General features: G+C 37.6%; 2 pseudogenes; both read left to right on the top strand.

Moving 5' to 3' along the window:
* The first annotated feature begins 1,561 nt into the window (after window positions 1–1,561).
* On the top strand, window positions 1,562–2,347 carry LOC124080860 (microtubule-associated protein RP/EB family member 1-like; annotated as a pseudogene).
* A 74-nt stretch (window positions 2,348–2,421) lies between these two features.
* LOC124080859 (small ubiquitin-related modifier 2-like) overlaps window positions 2,422–26,613 on the top strand; it is a 46,263-nt pseudogene continuing 22,071 nt past the window's right edge.

Raw genomic sequence — 26,613 nt, 5'->3', positions numbered from 1 at the left:
AGGTTTTAATATCAAGGCTATACTGGTCACATAAAATAGTTGGGAGATGTTTCTTATTTTTCCATTGTTCATGTTTTCTCCTGGAGTATGGTCTGTTAGGAGTTTCAAATGTAAGTCTGGGGTGTTTATGAAGAACACACCTTAGAAAGCCTAAATTCCAATTTTTTCTCCATACAGTCAGATTGCCAAAGCATCTGCAGCTTAGCTATTTTAGCCTTTTAGCAATTGGAGTCTTCTAAGTTTCTGTATGTCTTATCCTATGCATATAGAGCCCAGAAGTCATCAATGACTCAAGGAAGAACTGCACAACGAATGCTGGGTACAATTCTCTGCAGCATTCTCTTCTTAGCACAAAGAACATTCAAATTCTAGTTCATAGTAACTCTAAATTCCAGCTTTTGTATCTCTGTCCCAGTAAAGCTGCTGCAGCTCTAGGATGCTGCTTTCTTCCCAGCCTGTGCCCCAGGTCTTGAGTGTTAAAAGCAGCAGTGAACATAGGACCCACCTCAAATTTTTTTCTTTCTCTTTGGGACCTTAGTCTCTCAAATCCAACTGTCTGGATTATTCTCCAGTGACTCTATAAAGACTGTTTTGTTGTTGCTGTTGTTGGTTTGTTTTGTATTTTATTTACCTTTTATAGTTGATATCAATGAAAAGTTATTCGATAAGAGCTCCTCCATCATAGCTACAATCAGAAGCCTCTCAATAGAGCTTTAAAATAGATGAACATGAGACATCACTACTTACTCTATCATTTCACATCTGCCAACAAGCTGCTCTTTTGCTGAGGTCAGGAGTTTGAGCCCCAGTCAGGGACTTGATTAAAGCTTTTATCTAACTCTCCGGAGCCCTGTAATTGTTCACTGGATGGGAGTCACCTTCATGGTCCGTTGGTGCTGCCTCCAGATAATTTTTTTGGTAGTAATATTTATATGACTATTCATTGGGGCATGATTTTACACAGACTAGATTTCTCAAATTTTCTCAGTTGACACTAAAACTGGAGATACTACATGACATAGTAAGCTTGCTTATTTGTTTTTCTGTTCAAACAGCTACCATTTCCCCTTATAGAGGAAAAATAAATACTACCTCATAAATCAGAAATATGAACCTATCACCTGAGCAATAACAATGAATATACCTATGATTGATTCATTACCTGGAACTTCAGCAGTCATAGTAATTCAAGAAATGTTTATTGCATAAATTTCTTCCATATGGGTCCCAATGCATGTCCTGTTAATGTTAACCACATACAGTCAGAAATTTATAATAGAGTCCAGAGGACTCGTATGGTCCTATTCCTGGTCCTTTTTTGGAAAAATCCTGTATATTGATTTTTAAAAGAGAGAAATACCTACAACTGAAATACTATTCTGTCACTGTGCGTCTAAGAGCAGCATGCAGATAGGTTTATTTAATCTATAATAAAAATATTTTTTTAATTTTAAAAATTAATTCTGGCTTACGTCAGCACGTCACGAGGTGTTGGGGCGGGTGAGATCACCACGCTTGGGCAGGATCGGCAGTTTGAAGGAGTCGGAAGACTCAACGGAAGATGGCAGTGACCCGTACCGACCTAAGTCGACTTGACATGCTGGCCTGGATCAATGAGTCTCTGCAGCTGAATGTGACAAAGATCAAACAGTTGTGCTAGGGGGCTGCCTATTGTCAGTTTATGGACATGCTATTCCCTTGCTCCATTGCCTTGAAGAAAGTGAAATTCCAAGCCAAGATAGAACATGAATATATCCAGAACTTCAAAATACTACAAGCAGGTTTTAAGAAGATGGGAGTTGACAAAATAATTCCTGTGGATAAATTAGTGAAAGGAAAATTTCAGGACAATTTTGAGTTCGCGCAGTGGTTCAAGAAATTTTTTGATGCGAACTATAAAGGAGAAGACTATGACCCTGTAGCTGCCAGACAAGGTCGAGAAACTGCAGGCACTCCTTCCCTGGTTGCTGCAGCTCCCAACAAACAGAAGAAACCCCTCCACTCCAGCAATGCCGCTCTCCAGAGAACCGTTTCGACACGGAAAACTACCGCAACTCCCAAGGTCGCCCCAGGGGTGGTGCGAAAGAATCCTGGTATGGGAGACCGGGACAGCAAAGCAGCCGAATGGATGCAGCGGGTCAACGTATTGAAGCATACTGTAGAAGGTTTGGAGAAAGAGAGAGATTTCTACTTCGGAAAGCTGAGGAACATTGAATTGATTTGCCAGGAGAATGAGGGGGAAAGTGACCCTATACTGCAGAGGATTGTAGACATTCTCTATGCCAGAGACCAAGGCTTTGTGACACCCAATGAAGGGGCCCCAAAGGAGGAACAAGAAGAGTTTTAACAACCTACACCAGCAGAGCAACTAGAATTAACATCTAGTTGATTCCCCTGGGAAACAAACAAAAAAAGTTGACCATGGGTGGGGCTCGCCTTGAGGATGGTGGTCAACTGATTGCTGGAGGTATTCTGATGTAATCCACTGAGGTGGAGACTTCAGTAGAGAAATGCAAAGACCAACTTGAGTTTAAAACTAATGTGAAATCTTGTCAGAGAATGTTTCAATAAACAAATGCCTTAAGAATATTTAAAGTATGCTTCCATATTTCAAAATAGAGTAACATGACATGTGTCTAACATTTTGTCTGGGAAAGAAGGGCCAGATCTCAGAACCTTTTGGAACCTGCTGTCACAGGTCTTACAGGGTTGCTTAAATCCTCACAGTTCTAGGCTTTGGCTCAAAAGGAGAGTTAAGAAGTTTCTCTGTAAAGCCATTTGGTGTCATTGACCAATTGCATCCCTGCTAAAAGCAAGATGCATGGTTGCCTGGATGAATAGAAAGTATTTTTCAGCCCAGAGATGTGGGTTTTTTCATTCATTCCTGAAATTTCTATGTATTGTCCTTTATGGGAAATGTTTTGTCCAGTTTTTTAATCTAACCCCTATTTGGGGGAACTTGACCACATCTCTGAGATTTGGATAAGGATTGTGTCCTCTCTTCCTGTTTTTAAGTTTACAAATAACATGTTTCTCCTCTCTGCTCCCCTTGCCCATTGTAGACTCCTCTTTGGCTCCTTAAGTTTGCTACTTACTATTGGAAGTAAGCAAGCAGGTGATTGTGCTGCAAGTTCTTGCTGGACCTCTAGCAAAGGCATGATCAGTGAAGGCCATCTTTGCCTCAGAATCTACAAGGCTGGGGTGGTTTCAATATCTGCTGTTATGGCTCTCCATTGTTAGCCAAATACTTTGCCAGTATTTCACTAGTCTCTTTTAGAGAGAAAATTCCCTATTGTGTTAACTAAATATTAATTTCTTTTGCAGAAATACAGTACCATGTCTGGATTAATTCTTAATACTGAAAATATTCAATTTCTTCACCTTATTTGCTTTGCCCATGGCCTATTCAGTCCCTTTGTCTGGCAGAATTGTGTAAAATATATGTTACTCACTACTGACAGGTTTGTGTTGATCTGTTTATGGTGGTAGCTTGTCCAAAAATATATGTGGAAAACAGGTATTTTATGATAAAATTGCTGTGTAGTGCATGCTCTGTGTGAAATTCAGAGGAGAACCCAGATTCTTTGACTAAAAATGTCAAAAAACGCAAGTAACTAGCCATTCTTCCAAAGTGGCCTTTTAGATCTTTGTTGCCCTAAAATTCCATTTTATCAGAAACCTATTTTCCATCTGTCTTGTTGACAGGGTTGCCCCCCCCCACACACACTTTTGTTAAACAGTTTCTAAATAAAATTCTGTATTTCAAGAAAAAAATTTAAAATAAATAAAAAATTTTTCTGAGCTGCTAGTTTCCTAAATTCTACAGGAGAAAAACATTCCTATAGTGGTAATGTTACTGAAAAGCTTGGTGGCATTAATTTCCAAGTAGCCATGGAAAGAGATGAATAGGAGCAAGAGTTGAGGGAAAATGTATTGCTCAAAAAAGATCTCAGTCCCTGGTTTTAAGCTGTCAGTCCTATTGTCTGTCTTCTTGGGGCCTCCATTCTCTCACAGTTGTTTTATCCTGAAAGGGCTTGCTTTTTGATATTCAGGGATATTACATGTTATTGGTCTAAATCACTTTGCCTTGGTCGTTCATTCATGCTGATCCAGCTTCACATGATCAGATGATTACAGATTATTACAGAAAAAAATCTTGCTCCTGTTGGGGTTCTGTACACAGAACCCCAAAATACAATACTTTGGAATCTGTGAAAACTAAACAGCTGAAAAGTGTCTCTGACCTCTCTTCAAGACTCTCCTGAGATAGGTGTCCTGCCCTATCCTTGGAGAAAAGGGATGAAGACACAGTGGTGCCAAGAAGAATCTGACCTAACTGGCCTTGCCATGTTCTCCTGGTCTGTTACCATTAGATCATATCCCCTCTTATCCAACCATTCTTCCACACACCCATCCACTCTTGAGCAAACCTAAAGATGCAGAATCCCCATTTCCTTGATTCTTCATTTCTGAAGGCTTCCGGGTCACATAAAACTTTGATTACATATATTTTTTACACTTTTCTCTCATTTATCTCTCTTTTGTCATGGAGGTGTTGGTCGTCAACCTAGCAATGGATAAGGAAATGATATTTCTTTTCCGCCCCTACCTTCAGATCTACCAACAATGAATAGCAATGTGTGGAACCACCCTCATCTGCAGCCTATATGAAACATGAAAGAAACCTCACCATACATTTGGTGACAGAGTGAAAAAATAAAGTCACACTTCTGCTTTAGGTCAGGGAATGAGTTAATGACTATTCAAAGTCAGCTTTCTTCCTAAGATTCTCTAATTATATAATGCCATATCAACTTATTATAAGAAAGTCATTATGCCACCTATATATGGATGATGCAACAGTATGGGAAAATCTGGGTATTCTCTTAGAGACATTCCAAGACACTGAAGAATAGAAGAAAACAATTCACCAAAAGAGAAAGTAGATTCTCTATGATCTGAAACATCAACCAACAAGTGTGTGGTAACACATACTCACATTCCTAAAACTCCTGCCCTTAAAGAATTCATGGACTAATTAAGAAATAACTAAAATAGATGCTGTGGAATAACACTAGCATATTTCACAGGATTTGGGGCATTTCAAGTCTGGCAGTAGTCATTGGTGATACATAATTTTTTTTCGAATTTCTCTTACATATTGAAAGTAAGAGAAATAAATATCCTTAAGGATAAGAAGTATGCTTTCTTCATAAAACCTAAAATGATATTCCACAACTATCTGTCCATTGAAAAGGTTTGGGATGTAGTCAGGTCTACTCCATGCAAATTCTTTTTCAGAGCAAAACTGCTGCTTCAAGTTCATGAAAAGAGATGTTTTCTGGTCCCTTGAGATGCATCAGAATGAAATACTACTTATTGGGGAGTACTATTAACATCAGGAAGAGCAGAATGGCTGTTCACACTACATATGTCTTTCAGAAATATTCTCCTGAAAATGATTAAGAAATTATCTGTAAAGGATTCACAAGAAGTTCTTAAAGTTATGTGTGCTGAGTTAGTGCTGCCTGGCATTCTATTTGAGAGATTAATTTAGAACTTTGGAGTGGACAATCACCCATGCTCAACCTTGACAGCCTGACTTGTATGCTAAGGGCTTAAGTTTCTGTAACTTCAGCAAAAGATTTACTCCCCAAAGCAGACACAGTGCAAAAAAAAATAAATAAAATTCAAATATGTAAAAGGATGTAAAGTTTGACTTACTAAAAATGGGACATTCTCAGTGGTGCTCAGGGAAGGGTCCCCTTGTAGAGGTACCTTCAGTGTTTTCAAATAAGTTTGCTATGCCTTTCTTTTCATTTTCAAATCACCTGAGGCTTAAGAGTTTATATGTTTTGCACTTTTCTCTGCTTTTTGATGCTTTTCTGTCTCAGGAAAGCTCATTTTTATGTTACCAAGGATAACAAAGCTGTTTGGGCCAGGACCCACAGGGCAACCTGCCTCATGGTTTGTTTGAGGTGGTTGTCTTTCAGAACATTCCACTCTGCTATTAAAGAGTGTCTAGTTTCTCTGAACTTTAGATGATGTGACTAAGAATACCAGGAAGATAATAGTGGCTCAAATAATATTAATTGGAATTAACTATTCCTATAATTATCAAATATTCAAATTTACAAATAAGCAGTAACAGGAGAGTTGTAAGGAAAAAAAATGGAAATCTCTCTTATAAAAAGAAACAAGATATACAAAAATAATAAATGCAAAAAAAGGTTCCTAATCCTCATGACTCTGGTTTTATTACATAAAAGTTATGGGGAGCCATTGATTTGGGACTGAGTACCTACACTAGTAGGCCTCAATAGACCAAAGCAAGATAGAGTCACTCAAGCTGGGATTCCACATGACCAAAAGGAAGCCTACGCTGTTTACTTGTAAGATCTGACTTTCTGAGAAATTGGAAGAAAGATGATAATAAAATCCCCCCCCCAAAAAAATAATAATAACTAGAAGATTCACAGTAAGCGATCAAATCAAAAGTGACCTGGTCTACCTAAGCTGGCATAAGGAAGTTCCCTCTGCTTTAACCCACACAAGGAAAGTAACCTGAAGTAACCTGATGTTAACCATTCCACTTTTTGCTGTGCTGTCTCTTCGTTCCTGTTCAAGCTTCCTTACAAAAACCAATCGCTCTGCCACGCCCAGCGGAACGCCCATCTATTTTGTAGACTGAATGCAGCTTGATTCAGAATCACCAGTAAAAGCCAATTTGATCTTTAAAACTCAATTTGTTGAAATTTTGTTTCTTCACAGTTCTCAGCACGTGTATCAGATGTATCCCAGTTGCTCTGTGGGATTGAAACTCTGATTAAAACACAAGATTCTTTGTCAGTAAGAAAAACATTTCAGTGTAAGGATCTTTTTGGTAATTACTTGTAGCAACACCAACGACTTCCTATATGTTACAAAAGTATTTAGAAATGTCCATGGATTCTGCCTATGTTAGGAAATCTATGTTGAGAAGCATATTTGTGGTGGTGTTTTAAAAAAATCATTTAGAGAGCTGAGATTTTGTAACTGAGAAAAAATCATTTCAGATTCTACTCATTAAATAAGAAAGAAAAATGGTTATTTGAGGAAATAATGAGAGAAAATGTTTTGAAAAAATATAGCACAGTTGAAAACATGAAAGCAAATCATTTCACCTTGTTTTTATTATAATGGAGGAGGCTTGGGTTTGGCTTCTACAGGGGGATTTCATTTGTAGTAAGCCACCCCAAGATTCCAGTGCTTTAAACTGAGGTCATATATACACCATATTAGATGTAAAAGTCAGAAATCCTCACACCTGTTTTAGTGCCCTAAATTTCTGCTTTAAGGCTGTCAGTAAAGATGTCCAGACTTCAGTTCTTGACCTTCTCATGAAGACCAGGAACTACTTAAAGTAAACTATTGCATATCCACAAGCATCAATCAACTCCAGTGATTTTTTTTCAAGCAGAAATCTCTGAATGGCAGGTCTGTATTTGATTTCTGCCAGTGACAAGAAGCTCACTACTTTGCAGAGTGTTCACTATTAGCTACCAGGGAAGTCTGTGTTTTATATCTCTGACCAGGGCTCTTGATGGAGTATGTGGCAAACTACTTCAAGGTATGGCACTTTGGCTTTTGAGGAACCAGCAGAAGCCAAAAGGTCTCTCTGACCTTCTCCGAACCCTTCTCCTCTGAATCAGGCCATAAGAAATTCTCTGAACTGATTCTGAAGCAGATCAGAAGTCCTATTTTCCAGAGGTGCCCATGCTATACCTGGAAGAAAAGAATGTTCTTATTCTTGAAGACACAGAGACACAAAAAAGAATGTGAACTCACAGTTCTTTATGAAGTCCCTCCAATGTATTACCACTAGTTCTTTCTCTTCAATCTCCAATCATATTTCTTGGTGACTGTGTATTCTTTATCAAGTCTAAATGTAAAAAATGCACAGGTTTATCTGTTTCTTTGGTTCTTCATTTCCAGAAGTATTTGTGTCATGTAAAACTTGTTTCAAATAACATTGTATGCTCTTCTCTTGTTAATCTTCCTTTCTTATAGGACCCTCAGCCATGAAACTAAGATATTTCCTTTCCCCTACACTCATTTTTTAGTATTTATTTTTTAGTATTACATGGACACAATATCTTTATTTTACTTTTATGTGGTGCTAAGGATCAAACCCAGTGCTTCATGCATGCTAGATAAGCACTCTACCATTGAGCCACAAGCCCAGCACTCCCCTACACTCTTAATCATTTAATTCTTCCCTTTAGAAACATAGTAAATTAAATCCCCAAACCAAATTAAATCCTTCAAGCTTTAGAACTCATGCTGTATGACACTTACCATATTTGATGTAATTATTGGCATAGCCCCCACCAAAATGTGCTAAGCTATGTGGGTGGGGAAACCTGGTTTTCCTTCATAGAAGTATCTCCCAGCATACAGCTAGCACATAGCAAGTACACACAGTATTTCTTAGATGAATAAAGGCATTTTTATTTGTGGACTTGAGAAGAGAAAGTTGAAGCCAAGCTAGTTTTTCTTCTTTTTCCAGCTAATTTCTTCAATCTTCTTTTCATCATCTTTTAGTCTCATTTTTCAGGTTAGTGTAACTTTAAAACAAATAGACACACATACCAATGAATGAAGCTGTTTGGAATGCTCTGAACTAATTTGAATACTCCAAAATATTAAACCAATCAGTCAACTTGAGTTTTGAATTCCCAGTATTCCTATTTTATGCAAAATGTAGAAATACATTAAAACCTCCAGATAACCAAAATGGATGAGTGAGGAATGTTTATCCTCAGGGTCAAAAGAAGTCTTATGCTGCATTTTAAAGAACTGAATTAAGTCTTTTTGCTTCAGATGACATCTTTGAAAAAGACTGCCAAGTCTGTGACCTGCAACTCTAGCTTCTGACAATTCATCATTGCCTAGGACCTCAGGAGAAAACTGCTCTGTAGGAGTCCTTTGAGGTGAATAATAGCACTCCTCCTACCCTGCACTAGCTTTTCTGGAAGTCAGGACATTTATTTTGGATGAAAGTAACTTTTATGAGCAAATATCAGAAGGTACAAACTTTACCTCAGAACACAGCAGCAAATAAGGTTGAAAGACATTTTCAAAGTTGACCTCAGCAATTGTCCAAGATAATATTCCAAGGCTTGGAAGGTTATGTATGAAATCATCAGGGCTTTGGGTCCATGAGCACAAAATGTAAACCATCATGAGGTCATTTACTTGAAAAAAGGAAAAACGAAGACTAAAATATGAATTGACATTAAAAAAAGAAAAAGAAAACATACCAATTTTGACTTCAAAAGGCCAATGATGTAAGTACCCTCTTCAAATCACAAATTGCTCCCTCTTTTTTTTTTTTTCACTCAGTTGATTTCCTGTATCTGTCGATTGAACTGTAGTCCCATCTAAGAAGGCAGCTGCAGCTTGTATGGAAGGAAAGAATATATTTTCTGTATTTCTTCTGGGAAAGACATCATTGATCACAATAGATAATGTTGTTGATAGTTCAAGTCATTGTATCAATAATAAATAACACAGCTACATATAGATTTGTCAATGTATATGACAGCTCAGATACCAGAGTTTTTCTCCGTGGACTCACATTCCCACACCGTTACTTACCTGTTAGGTGACCTGGGGAAGTCACTTTGCTTTACTGACTCTGTTTTCTTTTCTATGAAATTATTTTCTGAAAAACAATGGCAGCTGGATCAAAGCATTTTGTTTGTAAGGTCAAAGACGTGATGCTTGTGAAGTTCTAAGTATAACAAACTATTATCTCTGTAATAATAATGCTTATTTTTATAGAAATTTTTGCATTTAACAAGATTATTATTTTAAAAAAATGTTATCAGCTTTTTTTTTTAAAAAAGACAATGACTGCAACTTTTTTCTTTTCCCTTTATTTATTTATTTTTATGTGGTGCTGAGGATCGAACCCAGTGCTTCGCATGTGCTAGGAGAGTGCTCTACTGCTGAGCCACAACCCCAGCCCACAAGATTACTATTTATAATGTTATTTATATTGTTATTTACATGGGTAATTTATATAAATATTAAATATATATTTATAATTATAGAGAATATAATTATTCTTGATTCTTATCATCATTATTGCCATATCAAGCATTGAGTCTAAAACACACAGATGTTTTCTCTGCGCTTTACCCTGACCTCAGGGCAGCGTCTGGGGATGAAGCCAGATGCCCAGGGCTGAGGAAGGCTAGGCTTTTGTTACTAATAGAGAGACAGCTGGATGGGAGCCGAGAAACCTCCAGAAAGCCAGTTCCCTCAGGTGTAATCATCGCCCCCTCCTACGCCCCTTACCACATGCACAGCATTCTTCTAATCTCCAAAGGTCCATGCAGGGCCCTACTCTTCGGGTTTATTTTGATAAATGCTCAGGCTCCAGAGAGCCAAGAAACTTGATTCCTTTGCTTTTCAAATAGCAAACCTCTACCTGCACAAGGAATGCTTAGATGAGGGCCTCGAGATGAAAAGTTCTGAGTTAAACAGGCAGTTCTCCCCTTAACCTATTGTCTGCTCTGTTCCTCACCTCAAAGTCAGAAGAAAAATGCTTACAGATAAAGACAGTTGTAAATCACTAGTGAAAAGTTAAATATGATGTAGCAGATATAAATTTTATCTTGAAAATTAGGGTTATGATGGAACTGCCTTTGTATTTAAAGCCAACAATGTTCTCAGAGGAATTATATGTATGTTGATAAAATTGTTCTGCCGAGTAACATAGTTCAGATTCTTTGCTGTATTTCAGTATTCTTTATATCTCTTGTTCAACATAAATTACCCCTGGCCATTGAAAGTGGGTAAGAGACACCATTTTTTTTTCCATTGGAAAGAAGAACTAATATTTCTTGAGTACTGTTTTCTTCCAAGTAGCCTGTGTTTGGGTTATATTGTGCTATTTGGTTGAGAAAACCTACATCATTTTTCAGACCAGGCACTGAAAGTCAAAGAAGTTAAAAAAAAAATTGTCTAAGTTCCTAGTGCTAGAAAATAGGAGATGGACTTAAAATGCCGATGTGTATGATAATGAAGACTGAAGAAATGCTGAGTACTGCTAGAGAGCTTTCATCCCACCCATTAAACAGATCGAATCCACAGCAACTTATCTATAATTTCCAACACTTTGTGAATCTGAGGGAATATAACTTTGAAGTTTGAGAAATTATGTAGTATCTGCATTTGATAATCAATTTCCTGGGAGAAAATCTTTGCTAGCTACTTACATTTCTGACACAGGATTAATGTTTAGATAATATAAAGAACTCAAAAAACTTGACAGCAAATAAAACAAATAACTCAATTAATAGAAGGGCAAATGAATTAAACAGACACTTTGCAAGAGGAGAAATATAAACAATGAATACATATATAAAAAAGTTCAATATCATTAGCAATTAGGGAAGTACAAATCAAACTACACCTGAGATTTCATCTCACACAAATCAGAATGGCAGTCATCAAGACTACAAACAATAGTAAATGCTGGAGAGGATGTGGAGAAACAAGAACACTTTTACACTGTTGGAGGGATTGTAAATTAGTACAACCATTATGGAAATTAGTATAGATGTTCTTCAAAAGACTAGGCATGGAACCAGCATATGGCCCAGCTGAACCACTCTTTGATATTTATCCTAAAGAATTAGATCATCAAATTATAATGATACATGAATAACCATGTTTATAGAAGCACAATTCACAATAGCCAAATTATGGAACCAGCCTAGGTGTCCATCAACAGATGAATGGACAAAGAAAATGTGGTATATATACACAATGATATCCTATTCAATCATAAAGAAAAATGTAATTATGTCATATGCAGGAAAGTGAATGGAACTTGAGATCATTATGTTAAGCAAAATAAGCCAAGCTCAGAAGTTTAAGGGTCATATGTTTTCTCTCATATATGGACTCTAGAGAGGAAAAAGAAAAATAAAGATGGGGGTGGGGTTGTGACTGCATAAGTAGATCAATAGAATAGAAGAAAGGGACCAGGAGATGGGATGGGGGAAGAGAGCGGATAAGTCCTGGGGAGGAATAGTGAGCAAATTATATTATTATCTTTTGTATATGTACTAATATATAACAACAAATCCCACAATTATTTAGAACTATAATGCACCAATAAAAAATCTGGAAGGGGGAAAAAAGTAAAAAAAAATATTAATAATCAATTCTAGCTCATTTGTTAGCTTACATTTTATTGGCTATATTTCTTCACTGTGATATAGTCTTTGTGTGCAGATATCTTAGTCACCTTTATGTCATAGCCTATAAAAATTTCTGCCATTGAGAAACAGCTTAAGAAATATTTTGATCTTGAATGAATAGGATATTTAAATATGCCTAGTTCCATAATTTGGGCAGAGGTCCACGTGTTAAAATCCCAGTCTCCAGAGTGACAGTACTGGGAAGTGGTGGAGCCTTTGAGAGGTGGGGCCTTATGGAGTGTCTATAGGTCACTGGGATGTGCCCTTGAAGGGGACTGTAATAACTCCATGAGCTGAGTGGCTTTACTCCACCATGAGTTCCCACCCCAATATACTACCTTGCCACAAGCTGAGAGCAATAAGGTCAACAGATCATCAACTGGAACAACCACTCTTTTCTCTTTATAAGTTAAACACCCAGGAAGATGAGTTATTAGGAAGTCAATTCTCACTTTCCCTCTGGAAGTGAAGAATGTTAGTAATAGCTCCAATGTCTTGTAGAATTCTCTCATTGTGATATATATGGCAGAAAAGAAATCTTTCCTTCTGCTTTGAAAGTACAAGTAGCTATTTCATTAAGTCCAGAGAGTATAATCATTATTTATGACTTTGACATGCACTAAATCTAAACTACTGAATCCTTGATAATTCTTTAATTTTGTAAAAAAGTTGTTTTTTTTTCCCAAAATTCCTTGGGCTAATCATAACAATAGAAGCACTGACGCTGGGATGATGTGGCATGTATTGCTTTAGATTTGACATCAGATTTTCCTCACAAGATTCTTCTGTATTAGTGAGCTCAGTTGGATAGAGCTTTATAAAATGGGGCCTTGGTTGTGAGTTGAAATCCCTGATGGAATAATTAGCTTATGCTTGTTTTCAGGACACAGTATTGATTCCAAGCTCTAGCCAGCTGGGGTTCTGTGCCTAACATGGCACCCTTAACATGTTAGTTACTCTCTGATTTTTCTGTCATTATTTGTTTATGTGTGTATGTGAGTGTGTGTGTGTGTGTGTGTGCATGTGTGTGTAAAGATAAATGCCTTGGTTGTTTCTTTATTTCTTCTTCCCTGAGTACACCTGTACATTCAATTGCTGACAGAACCAATACTTGATAAAACTGTGAAGTACTCATGTGTGCATATAGTTCCCTGTTTTCATCTTTTCACATTTTGGGGCCTTCCTGTAAACTCTCTCCTCCCCGACTTTCTCTTCATCCTGCTCATTACCCCCATCCCCACCCTTGTTAAAATCTGCTTGCAGAAACATCTCCACATCAGCTATTTGCACTTGCATTTAATTTGTATTTGGACCTTATCTTGCCAAAGGATTTTTAAACTTTATGTTTTGCTTCCTTATTAAAACATCTCTAGAACAGATCAGAAAGAAGGTTTGGTTTAGATTAACTTTTGATATGTTGTGTTTTCTAGAAGAAGCATAAGGTAGGTAATAAAAGAACAGAGGTTCAGCAGTTCCTTAGACCTAAGTTTGAACCCTCACGTTCTAAGGCTTCATATCTTCTTGAAAGGAGGGAATAATCAGTCTACATAAAGATGACGTTAATATTAATGAGATCTTTTATAAAAAGAACAAAAGCACTACCTTGTGTATAAGAAATGCAATACATATGACATGTTTTTCTCCTCTGAGCAGCGAGGGTCTCTGTTTTCTATGAAGGACGAAGCATGATCATCTGTTAAGAGTGAAGTGGATGTCGTAGGGCAATAAAATTGAATAATCTTGAAGGATTAGAGTAGCTGCTGTGGGGAATGAAAAAGGGAAACGAACAAAAACAAGCAAAATGGGACCAGACAATGTTAAGGTCAGGGCTGAGTTGGAGATTATACATTGATAGGGGCACTATGATGCAGGACTCAGGTGCCCGGGATGGGGTCAGAGGTAACAGAATGCTAACTTGGCCCAGAGTCTGGACCATGGCTGTCCTAGAGCCTTGTGAGAGAGATTCTTGTCAACAACAGCACAGACTTAGCCCTCCATCAGGGCTAAGGAATAGCCAGGTCTCGGGTCTGGTCTTTGTCGAAACTACACTAAACATTCATTAAGAATGTGCTGCTGTCACAGGAGGCCCAGATTCCTGACCCAGTGCCTGCTTTCTCAACAGGAAACAGAAACCTGGTTTGGTTATGATTGTGGAAGATTTACTTCCTAACTCTAGGGTTCCCTTTCTCTTTTAGGTTAAACAAAAGGATGTGACACAGGGCATGGGACCAAGGTCAGGGATGGCTGTTTATCCTGGATTTCCTCTCTGTCTTCATCACCATGTTGACATGCTATCACTCTTGGCCTGAGTCTGGACATCATCGTTTTTTGAAACTTAGATATAGAGAAAGGTAGTTTCTTTGTTTACACATCTACGTAAGCTATTCTGATGGTTCTGGGTTTTTTTTGTTGTTTTTGTTTTTGGTTTTGTTTTCTTTAAATGTGTTACTGCTTCCCTTAGTCCAATCATTGGTCCATTCAAAATTCCTCTGTTTCCTTCTCACTAGCCACCTGGGACATAAATTGCAACCTCTACCTCAAATTCACCAACAGACGTCACTAAAAAAGATGTTTCACTTTTTCCGCAGTGTGAGTGTATGTTTTGGTTTGGTTTGTATTTCTGTTTGTGTCGTTGTAATTACACTTCATGATGTACTAGGAGCTTCTTGCATCTGTTTTATATCTGTTAAGAAATTTGGGGAATTTTTGGTTGCTATTGACTGCTTCTTCTGCCTCATTCTCTCTCTTTTTTCTTTTTGGCATTCCAATTACACATATGTTAGACCGATGCTATCCTACATGTCTTCAATGCTCTAGGGAGTTTTGTTTTGGTTTGATTTTTGTTTGTGTTTTATTTAGGTAATTTTGCTCTGCTTTTTCCTCCCCTCTTTGTGTTTTAGATCTGGTAATTTCTGTTGACCTATCTTCGTGTTCATTGATTCTTCCCTCGGCTTCTCATGCCTAATAATGAGTCTAGCGAAGGCACTCTTCATGTCTATTACCATGTCCTTTTTAAAATTCTAATGTCTATAACTTCCATTTGCCTCTTTCTTATAATATCTATTTCTTTGATTAAATAAGTATTTGATGTAGCACATTGTTCACCTTCTCTATTAGAGTAGGGGTCACCAAACTATGGTGTAGGGACAAGATCTAACCAGTGGTCTCCTTTTATATGGCCTGTGTATTTAGAATGTTTTTTACATTTTAAAAATATTTCTTAAAACTTCTCTTAAAAAAGAAAATTTTGTAGATGGGCACAGTGGCACATGACTTTCATCCCAAGAACTCAGGAGGCTGAAGCAGGAAGACTGCAAGTTCAAGGCCAGCCTCCACAATGTAGCAGGACCCTGTCTCAAATTAAATAATAAAAAGGGGCTGGGGGTATAGCTCAGTGATAAGAGTGTTCCTGGGTTCAATTTCTAGTACCAAACTGAAAACAACAAAACAGAAGAATCTGCAACAGAGATTACATGTGGCCTATAAAACACAAAATACTTATTATCTGATCATTTGGAGAAAAAGTTTGCTAATCCCTACATGAGAGTCTTTGACATATTACTGTTATTTTAAATGTTCTTTTAGCCAGTTACAACATCTGTGTTACACCTGAATATGCTCCTAATGATTTCTTTGCTTCTTGGCAGTATATTACTTTTGTTTACCTTGTTTGGTATTTTTTTTCTTCAAGAAAAATATCCAACAATGGGGGGGGAGGTAAAAATGAGAAATCTTATTGAAGAGAATAAGACCATGGCAAATGTTTTTGAGGTTGGAAATGGACATGTCTTTGCTTCTGCTCAGCCTTTAGTTCGGGAGGTTGAATTAATCTGCTCAGGAGTTGTACTGGATATTAGGTTTGTTGTTGCTATGGATACCACCAGGGCCCCACACGTTTCAAATCCCTCCAGCAATACTTTGGTCTTAGTCTGGGCGATTGTGTGTCAGATGGTTTTTCTCAGTGCTTGTTCCATTCTGCTTTAGGTCTTTCCTTTGCACTCTGCCCCTGAGGAGGTCTGTTTTATGCTCTTGAAACTCCCTCATACATATTCTGCTGTTTCTTGTTACTCAACACTTTGGGGTTTGATGGTTGGGGAGAAGGTCCGTTAATCCTCAGCTTTAGACAGGCACCAAGCTCCTTCTGGGTGCCACATTCCCCAAATTGTCTGTCATGGCCCAGTACATATATCTTCCCTGTCTCCGGGATTAAGGTCTTCCTGTTTCTATCCCACAGCTACAGTAGGTTTTTACTAAGGCAATAGTGTTTGTCAACTTTCTCTCCCATCCCCTTCCATAGCAAGGTGCTTTGTGTGTGTGTGTGTGTGTGTGTGTGTGTGTGTAAATCAGGGAGAATCTTTCTGATGGAGTTTCATGTCCCACCCTTGAGGACTGCACATGAAGGACGCTTTCTCAGATGTCTTGTCAGTCTTTTTTTGTGAGCACCTGATTTGATACATAGAGCAAAAGTCTGCAGGAGAAGGGGAGCTCTTATATATTTGCAGCCCCCTGAGGCTCTACACTCTCCTGCCAACCCACATTCAGCCTCCACAAATTCATATCTATTACAGCTGAGTTCTCACCAGCCTCTGACTCTACCAGGCTGACAAATGCTTGCATTTCATTTACCCAATAGGCAGTCTAGGCTTAGTTTTCTTTCTTTCTTTTTTTATTATTTGTTCTAATTATTTATACTATGCTTAGTTGTCATACTGGTCAGTTGCTCTGAAATCTCAGTTCTCTGTTGGCCTCAAGAAAAGTCCTGAACTTTCAATTTGCCTAGCTATGCTTCTGTTTAAAGGATCAGAGTGATAGTCTCTCCACATCCCTGGGTGGAACCCCCAAATCCAGATGCCTCACTTTTTTTTTTTTGCTTACCTTTTAGTTTCAAAGAGGTACACACAAGTTTATTACCAAAGTCAAACGGTTTTAGAGTATGTCTACCTAATAATGCATGTTTGGAAAAACTCACAAGTTGACAGGGATATCAGAGGAGTGCTAGGGATCCTGGGCATAGGCAAAGGGCTATGTTGTGTAGTGGACAGAAGAGCTTTGTTTCATCTGGTCTTATGAGTGAACAGGTTTCAGTGGAATCAGGGACTAAACATGGTAAAACTGCAAGATGAGCACAGAAAAATTATCAGGGAAGTTGAAACTGTTGTTAAGAGATAGATTGGAGTGATGGATGAGGGGATTCAGAAATCTATGAAGCCAAATATGGGAAGAGAAAAATGGAAGGATCAGAAAGTTAGAGGTTCAACAAGGCCAAGGAGCAGATTCACTGCTAGTAAAACACAGGAGAGCCAGAGAAGCTGATGTGTGGGAAAGAGAAAGAATGAGCATCCCGGAGCTGAAGGGCTCCAGCTGCTGGCAATCCACTTTATGAAGCAGAATCCTCCCCTCCTGTCGAGGGACGTGGTCATTGAGAACAGCAAAAAGGAAGGCTCTCAGAGATGTCGTAGAGGACAGCCCATGGCAAAGGTCAACACTTCCTCTGGAAACGGAAGCTTTTGCTTCAGATTTCAGAAAGGAGGCAAAGTTCCAAGAGCAAGAAGAGCAGAAGCCAAGGGGGGAACCTCTCAATGAGTCACCAAAACTGAAGGGAATACAAATAAGACATTCAAAGCTGGATAGCAGAGCCAGGAATGGGAGACAGAAGAGGCACAGCCCCTGCCTTGGCGAGGTGGAAGTGCTCCACATTGAAAACACCGTCCACCAACCACAGGCTCAGCATTGAGAGATCAGTTCCTTGACCCTGAAGCCTCACCTAGTGGGCTTCTTGGTTTTGTTGTTATTGTTGTTCCTTTGAGCCTTGTAACTCATCCACCCTTCACCATCAGCAACCCCTTCCTAAAGCCAACAGAACAAAGGCAAGCTCTTTGTTCTGTTGGCTTTAGGTTATCTCTGCTCAGCTGCCTCCTCATCTCTGTTCCTGGGCTCCACCTGCACAGTCTTCAGGTTGACTCAGCTTCAAAGACTGGTTCCCCAAAGAAGCAATCTACAAAACCTGCCCTAATCTTGAGTGGAGAATCGAGGGGTGCTATCTCTGAGTTTCCTTCTAACTCCATGATTCAATAAGCTTGTCTCAGCTTGGAGAGTCTACCAGGGGTGAATAACCACAAACTGAAAACCACCTTCTCTATTAACGTCAGGCTGTCTGAAGTGGAAAATGTGCTTAGTGTCCAGCCTAGCTTTGCTTTACTTTTTAGTTTCAAAGAGGTACACAAGTTTATTACCAAAGTCAAATCAAAACTCCAGAGTTTTGGAGTTTGGAGTTTAGATGGTGTTAGAGTATGTTTACCTAATAATGCACGACAAGCAAAGCTTGTCTAGTTTTAATTTTTAATTTTTTTTTTTGCAAGTAGTTTTGTTTGGCATTTGGTTATACATAATTGTGAAGTCAAGATCCATAAGAAAAAGAAAATTCATGTAAAACCCAAACTTTTCATGCTAATGAAAATGACAAGGGAATAAAACCAGCAGATAAAATTTCTGGTTTTGCCCTAGTTTGTTCTCCAGTGGATGTATTAATGAACTATAAAATGGGCAGAAAGGTCACCACAAGTGGGATATCTGGGTAAACAGAGACCCTGGCAGATTCATTAGCTTGGATTAATGATAGAGTTGCCTTGGCATGGGACCATGAGAAGCCCAGATTCAATGTGATTGATTATCTACAATTTTGCTATTGAGAAATTTCTCTATTAACACATCTCAGGTCCAGAATGGCTTCATCCTTCAACTCAGCTATGGTATTTTCTCTTGGCATTAAATCAGTCTCATGGGGTTGTAATCGTTTTGTCGCAAGGATTACTCGACTTGAGATACACAAACTCTACATAAACACAGATGAAAAAAGTACACTTGTTCTCACATAAATACTAAAGCCAAATGTGCTAATCCTTTGCTGCCTTCGTAGTAATCTGTCAGGAAACTTTTGCCAAACAGACTGGAATCGAGTCAATGTTACATTTTTAAAAGGAGAATAAACTCTAGGGATAATACTGTGCCAGTTTCCTCCTGACAAAGCTGATGGGCAAATATTTCTGTAAATTTTCTCCTCCTTATGGGAATGAGAATTTCAAATTTCTTGAAATACCCCCAATCAAAAAAAATTAGAAGATGCATCCCTAATAAGTGTTAGCTATACAAATACTAATTTTATGTGATATAAACCTAATCTGAAAATATGTTATGGATGCAATAATGTTTAAAAGCATTTAAAATTATGTGATAAATTTAACATAAATGTTTCCTTACAAATTTTTGTATCTCCCTCATTGACTTGTAACCTAACACACAATATAAGAGAGTTTGATGGGTTGTTAACAATAATACAGATAAATGCACATTTTTAAATAGTTGCATTGATATTTATGAATTTTTACTGGCTCCTTGTCAGATCCTCCTAGTGTAACAGATAGAGTTCCTACTATAATTAGTAGTGACAACTCTGACAATGCTCTTATTCTTAGGTTTAGCTTGCATTAACAGTGTTATCTTGTCTCTGAATTTTCTGTGCAAGACATTTTATCAGTCATGTGTTCCAAAACTGTGAAAGTTAACTTAATAAATATGTAAGTAACAATATGAAATAAGAAATATAAGTAATTTGATCCAAAAAATCCACATAGGGAGACACTTCAATTACAATGCATTGAATACACGATCCATCATCTGAAGCCATCAATGTTAACCCCACTCCCATGATATGGAACTCATACTCTTCCTACAAGAGTATGAGTTCTACATATGAGTTCTATACCTTCTACAAAACCTAAAAATATACATGCAGTGGGTGAACATCACTGTTAGTGTGAAAGTTAGTGTACAAGCAATAAAAAAATAGATTAATCACTCTTCATCAATACTAAAATGTTTTATGCATCAAGGCATATAATCAACGGAGTGAGAAGGGAACTCACAGAATTAGAGAAATATTTAAAAATCGTATATCTAGGGCTGAGGATGTAGCTCAGTGGTAGAGCATTTGCTGAGCATGTGCCAGGACCTGGGTTCAATCCCGAGCACTGCAAAAATTAATTAATTAATTAATTAAAAATCATGTATCTGTTGAATGATGGATATGCAGAATATGTATATATTATATACAATGCAACAGTGAAAAAACAAACAACCCAATTTAAAATTGGGCAGATGACTTGAATAGCCAACTCTCCATAGAAAAATAGACCAATGAGCAATAAGAGTATGAAAAGATGGTCTACATTATATATCATCAGGAAAATGCAATCAGACCCACAATGAGATATTATTTTACCCCCTATTTGGTTGGCTATTTTTTTAAATAAACAAAAACAGAATAACAAGTACTGGTTTGGATGTAGAGAAATTGGAATCCTTATACATTGATAGAGGAAATATAAAATAGTGAAACTTTGTTGGTGCTTCAAAAATTTAAATGTAGAATTATTATATGATCTGATCTAGCAATTCCACTTCTATAAATATACCCCAAAGAATTGAAAACAGATATTTTAAAATCAATCTTCATCATAGCATAATTCACAACATCCAAAATATTTAAACAACTAAATGTCCATCCATAATTAAATAGATAAACAAAATATGAATATTATATAGCTCTAAAAAGGAATAAAGCTTTGATACATGAGACAACATGAATAAAGCTTGAAAACATTATGCTAAGTGAAATAAACCCAATATAAAGGACAAATATAATATGATTTCACTTACACAAGGTACCCAGTAGAGGAAAATTCATGGACACAGAAAACAGAACAAAAGTTAGGAGGAAAAGGGGACTGGGAATTGTTGTTTAATAGGTGCACAGTTTTTGTCTAGGATAATGAAAAATTATGGAAGTGGATAGGGATGATGCTTTCATAACAATATGAATCTACCTAATGCCCATGCGTTACATACTTGAAAATGATCAGAATGCTTATGTTGCATCTATTCAAGTACAAGTAAAAAAAAAACCAAAAAATTAAAGAAGATTAATTTTCTTAAGGTTACTATAAATTAAGGCTTTATGATGTTTTCTTTGGTATCCTTACAGGTCTCTATGCGTCTGTTAGGGTCTTCCACTTTGGAGACCACTGGACAACACTAGTCTTAAATCAAACTGTACCTGTAAGTGACTTGCAAGTAACATACATCTTCCTGGGTGATGTAAGGTTTCTCCATGATCTAGGATTATCCTATGTCAATACCCTTTGGACTGTTATATATTTTTCTAAACAAGTGCCTTAAAAAGTGTTGCCCAGCCAGGCATAATGACACACAACTATAACCACAGCTACTCTACTTGGGAGGCTGAGATAGGAGGATCCTATGTCCAGGGACAGCCTGAGCAGTTTCAACACTCAATCTCAAAACAAAAACTAAAAAGGCTCATTTAGTGGTAGAGTGACCCTAGGTTCAATTCCCAGAGCTGGGGGTGGGGTGGGGAGTATTACCCAACTGAGGGGATAAGTTGAACTGAAATCTCACTCATGCCCTAGAGAAAAGCTGCTTCCTCCTGGGGAATGCATGCATTTTTAAAATCATTTTGAAAGGTCCAAAGTTGCCATATGTGTCACAACCAATATTTCTTATGACTATGACGTAAGTTCAAAACCCTAAAGCTGGAACTTAGAATTTCAGGGTTTCATTCTAATACCCAATCATATACTTTTCCTGGCACATATAGCAAAAACTGTTGGTTGATGTGCCATCTTTTTATCCAAGACACAAAAAAATCTATTATTTTTTATGAGTGCAAAAAGGCAGGAGAGAGAGAATTGTTGAGTGGGACAGGAGAACCTTCAATCTCCGAGATCCTAGTTAGATTCACTGCATTAGTTAATTAATAAAACATACTGCAAATACTTTGTGCCTAGTGAATGAGGAAAGCAAAAACTAAGAGGCAGAGAGGGCTCCCCAGGGCTCCCAGGTCATTATTGGTCAAAGCAGCATCAGAATCTGGATCCCTGTCAGCTGAGACCCTGGGATACCTGCCAGGTCAGGGAGCAAGCATGGGGGACCCGATCCAGGCACTACTGGGAACATGGGTTCCACAGAGTAGAATGTTAGCGTCCTGAGTATTAACTGAGAGGTTCAAGAAAACTTCATATAAAGTAGAAGAAAGAAGAAACTAAGAAAAATGTTGTGACTGCTTATAGTCACCATTTTATGTCAGTTTCCTAGGGCTTTATTTTGCTTTTCTCGTGGACCTTTCTATGTTATCTGTACTCTCGATCTGCCAAGGCAATATCAGAGACAGTGTATACAGTTACCTATATATTCATTTCTCTCCATTTACATAATCGGCATACTCTTTTAAAACTTGTTTTCCTTAGTGAATGTTCTGGAATTGCAACTGCTCCTCAAAAGAAGGATGTCAAAAACCTTTTACATCTCTGGCTTAGTTTTGAAATTCCATATCTCCATGAAAATGAATCCAGGACGAGGAAAACAAACCTAAGAAAACAATCTCATCTACATTTTTATTGCATTTTAATGGAGTAATAAAATATTTTTTTCCTTAAGAAGTGGAAGTTGTTTTATTGAAAACTTTTTCTTAGTTTGGTTCCTCCCTGTGGAATCCTTCCAAAGCGAAGGTTTTGCCAGATAGCACCAGATTAAGGTGAGAAAAAAGAACATCCTAGGGGAAAATTCTTTTTTTTTTTTACCCATATGACTAATTCTCATCCCACATACCTCTGATTTTTAAGCTCCTCAGATGAAATCCAATGAGCTATAAGCTAAACAACTTGAACACTGGCCAAGTTCACACAAGATGGTATAAGAAACAATGAGAAGGACCTAATTTCTGAGAAGAGTTCTAAAGTGAAAATCTTCACCCTTGGGTTGGATTGTTTCATGGCAGCTGAAACCAAGTTCCTCTTCACCCATGGAGCCATGCCTCCTTCAGCTGCCTCCACTGCACATGGATTCATTTTGTGCGCTCAAGAAATCATGCACAAAGCTGTGTAGGTCTTCCAGAGGTCATTTTTTCCTAGAGCCTTCAGGCAGTTTTCCCCTAAACTATTCCAGATTTTTTATTACCCAATTCTTTAAAATGCATTGAACAATGGAGAGTGAATTCTCTGTTGTCTATAGGGAAAAAAAATTAGAGTCCATGAATCTTAATTTTAAAATGTGTTTAAAGCCAGAATGCCCTTTAAAGTCAAAATCGTTTGTGCTGTCTTTCTTCTTGCATTGCGATAACACTTTAGGAAGCTAGTATTAATGGGAGGTCAGATCACAGGCTAAAGGAAGAATTATGCTTTATTTGATCAGAGACTTTTAGACAACAAAATGATAGTTCAGTGTCTATATTAGATTCCTTTCTGAATTTAGCCTTTAGGCAATCGGTTTATTAAAGGATTCTAAAAGCATTTGGCCTTTATTTGAGTGAGTGTAAACTCTACAGAGTTTCTAACTGTAATGAAATCAGAAGGGTCATAAACCCCTGTGCTGTAGACATTAATTAATGACCAGGCTGTCCCTCCTCAGAGTGAAGTTCTGGGATAGCAGGTGTGTTTGGGGGAGGTAACAACTGCCTGAGAAGCAGCTGGACTCCGCAGCTTTTGGAGTGAGAACAGAGAGACCGCAAGCCTCTTGCAAGGGCTGGTTTGTCTATTCCTTTGACCCACCCCACCCCCATGCCTTAACTAGACGCCTTTGTTTCTTATAAATTTTGCATCAACATGTAGAAAAACATGGTTTTCTTATCTTTAAAGGGAAATATGACTGCTTCCCACTCTGACCCCTCTCCCGGCCTGTCATGAGGCAGAAGAGAGTTCAACAGAACACGTGATCGTCTTCCATGGTCTCTGAAATTACTTCTGTGAAATATCCACCTATTTTCCACAGCTTGATTTACTGCATCGCCTGGAAATAACAAATGTAATTAGGCTGGAATCGACATAATATGAGGCCAGATTGCCTTAACATTCCTTTTGCTTGAGAGGAACTTAATATGAATGAGAACCAGCTGTCTGTCTGTCATCGTGAGCATTTGGTCAGCTTTCATAACTGATGACAGACATGGCTCTTTTGGAAAATACTATAAAGTCACATCATTGTAATGGCCATTTTTTTCTCTGACATCTTTAATATCTATAATGAATCATGTACAACATATCTATTTTACCTGAAACCAAGAGATACTTTTGTGCTCTCCAAGTGGCTATCTCCCCCAGAATAGTTTTCCCTAGCCTAATGTTTTGAATTTCTTAATAAAAGGGGTAGTGTAGTACACTCTTATTCAAGAAGAGAGAACAAATGAAGCTTGTGATTTCACCAAGAAAGAAATGTTTCATGTAACCTGGGGCTTTAGATAGCAAGAAGGGGATTCACAGGGTATGTATAAAATTTAATTTAATTAGCCTTTAGTAAGCATACACTATTTCAGAGAATTTTAAAGAAATAAAATTTTTTAAAGGGACCAGAATTTGGGGGCACTCTATTTTTGTGTGAAGCTGTCTACATTCTCTTTTATTTAACCTCCACCACAACCCTATCTTCTGAGTTAGATATTATGACCTGCCTTTTTCCAAATACTGACACTAATAACTTCCCAAGGACACAAAACTAGTTAATGATGAAGTTGAGAGTAGAATCTAGGATTCTTTGACTCAAAGCAATAATAAAAGTATTAATGAAAGAGTTCAGTAAAATTGACAGATCAAGATCATCCTACTTAAACTGGCAACTATCTATGAACCAATAATAACTAATTAGAGAGTATAATATAAAAAATTAATTTCAAATATAAATAAGAATAATGAGAAAATGTGGTGGTGACTCAGAGATGAACAAATTACCAGTGGAAGTAGAGCTGACCACAAGTATTGATACTCGGGATGTAACAGGGATTAATTATCGGGAAAAGGATAGGCAAATAAGTCAGTGGTAATGGGTAATAAGATCTCCATATAAAAATATTTGATTTCCTATCTTAAATATTAAAAATACACCAGGGAAACTAACCTAAATTTGAAAATTAAAACTTCAAATACTTCAGAAGAAAACAAAATAAACAATATTGAGGTATGGAAAGAATTCTTAAATAAAACATGAAAGCACAAATAGCCCATGAAAGATTAATGATAATGAACTCACTACATTAAAATGAACAGTCGTATACAAAATAAATAAATAAATAGTAAAAAAATTAAAAATAAAAAATAAGCCACAGGCTGGGGAAAATATTCGTGATACACATAACTTAAATAGTATAGCATCCAGAATATATAAAGAATGCACAGAAAGCAATAATTTGATAGAAAAAAAAATAAGCAATTCACAGGACAGAAAATTCTACTTAGTATGTAAATATATATCTAACTTTACTAGTAATAAAGGAAATAAAATTAAAGCAAAGCAATATCTTTTCACACTTGTCAAAATGACAAATTTTAAAAGTCGAAACATAATCCAGTGTTGTGCAGATGTGATACAACAGGAATTCCCATTTATTGCTGATGGGATTGGATAAGCTTAGAGCATGACAAATCTCTGGGCCCTTTTTTTAATGGCTTATACTTCATGTAGTGACTCATCAATATTCACAGGCAATAAAGATGCCAATACTGCTCACCTGATATTAAGTGATTCGACCACTCCTTGGTTGTCTGCTGATCTCTGCTCTGTAGTTCCTTGAACATTTCTTTGAAAGTCATTGAAGCTACTATGCAGCTTATATTTTAACATTCAGGTGTTTTCTTGCTTCTGCTTTCTTAGGTTGGGGGGAACTAGCAGGGGGTTTATTGTTCTGTTTTGTTCCAGCCTATCTGGCAGGAACAATTGCACTTGCTCAGTCATTTTAGTGAAATCTTTCGTCTGAGCGTAGTCTAAATGACAGAGAAGCCACATCACAATATACAGGACACCTTCAGGAAGATTCTCCTGGGGTAACCCTGGTTTCATTGTCATTCCTGAGGAAGCCCCTGGAGATTCATGAACTGCCCAAGCTTGAGGTAGTCTCCAACAAACAAGGAAAAGGACAAAGAACTCTCACTTTTAGCCACGTGCTGTTTTGTCCTGTCATAGTGACTATTAAGGTTTGGATCTGAAATGTCTTTTTCAAAGTCGCATGTTGAAAGCATGGTTCCCAGTGCAACACATTTCAGAGGTGGACATTCAGGCAATGACTGAATTGGGGCTTTGACCTCATCAATGTATAAATTCATCAAATGGATTAATCCATTGATAGCTGAATGGACTACTGAGAGGTGGGACCTAGTTGGAGGAAGTGTGTCCCTGGGGGTGTTGTGCCCTGGAAGGTTTATCTTCTCCCTATCTCTTCCTCTTTCTCTCTTTCTACTTCCAGGATGATCTGAGCTGGGCAGCTTTCCCCTACCACACCCTTCTACCAGGATAGTCT

The sequence above is a fragment of the Marmota monax genome, unplaced genomic scaffold, assembly GCF_021218885.2.
Source record: "Marmota monax isolate L192 unplaced genomic scaffold, Marmota_monax_Labrador192_F-V1.1 WCK01_AAM20220418_F8-fsc00048, whole genome shotgun sequence".
NCBI classification, from domain to species: Eukaryota; Metazoa; Chordata; class Mammalia; order Rodentia; family Sciuridae; genus Marmota; species Marmota monax.
This window is presented reverse-complemented; position numbering and strand designations above follow the sequence as displayed.